This window comes from Octopus bimaculoides, chromosome 15 (assembly GCF_001194135.2).
Source record: "Octopus bimaculoides isolate UCB-OBI-ISO-001 chromosome 15, ASM119413v2, whole genome shotgun sequence".
In the NCBI taxonomy this organism is placed as follows: Eukaryota; Metazoa; Mollusca; class Cephalopoda; order Octopoda; family Octopodidae; genus Octopus; species Octopus bimaculoides.
The window spans coordinates 48,516,084-48,516,857 of NC_068995.1; the positions used below are offsets into that span (position 1 = coordinate 48,516,084).

Below are 774 nucleotides of genomic sequence, written 5' to 3' on the forward strand. Positions count from 1 at the left end.
AGTGGTGAGGGTACTGCACTTACGGTCGCTAGATTGTGGGATCGATTCCAGGACCGAGCTGCGTGTCTTTTTTTTTTAGTAAAACATTTCATTTCATATTGCTCCAGTCCACTCAGCTGCAAACGGGTAACTCTTTACTAGGATCTCTAGTAGTAGTAGTAGTAGTTGTAGTAGTGGTAGTATTATCATTATTATTATTAGTAGTAGTAGTAGTAGTAGTGGTGGTGGTACCAGCAGCAGCAGCAGTGGCAGCAGCAGCAGTAATAGTAGTAGCAGTTGTTGTAGTAGTAACAATAATAATAACATCGACAACAACAGCAACAAAGGCGGGCAGTAAAAAGAAGCTGAATCTTATCTAAACTCCAGTGTTTAACCGTTTCATCGTATCACAGACATCAAGTTCTTTTTCAGTAGGTGTAAACGTTACGCCTAGGGTGACACATACTGAGACAACAAAACTAAAAACAAAATGATTTTCAATAAAGCAAGGCTACACTTACTTTGTACAGTGACGTATTAGATTTCAAACGGCAGCTTTGCCAATGTACGCCATATTGTTCTCTCAGCTGTAGTGCCTTCGTTAGCGAATATCGGCGAATAAATATTTATGCAACAATAATGCATTCAATTAGACAGTAATTTTACACTGATAAGCTTTATCATATATCTAATATATTAGTTATTCTTTCTGGTTTAAGGAACCAGACCGTTAATAATATTGGAATGAGTTACATTTAATTATTCTTGGCTGTATATATATATATATATATATAT

The 774-nt window shown here is 36.2% G+C and overlaps 1 long non-coding RNA gene across 2 annotated transcripts in view; it reads right to left on the bottom strand.

Annotated features, from left to right (window-relative positions):
* LOC128249517 (uncharacterized) overlaps window positions 1-774 on the bottom strand; it is a 38,984-nt gene that overhangs the window by 21,173 nt on the left and 17,037 nt on the right. Inside the window, exon 1 of one of the 2 annotated variants that reach the window (XR_008265635.1) lies at window positions 501-582. The exons of the other annotated variant lie outside the window; for it this stretch is intronic. This is a non-coding gene — a long non-coding RNA (uncharacterized LOC128249517). Of the gene's footprint in view, window positions 1-500; window positions 583-774 lie in introns of those variants that run through there. 2 annotated transcript variants of the gene reach the window in all.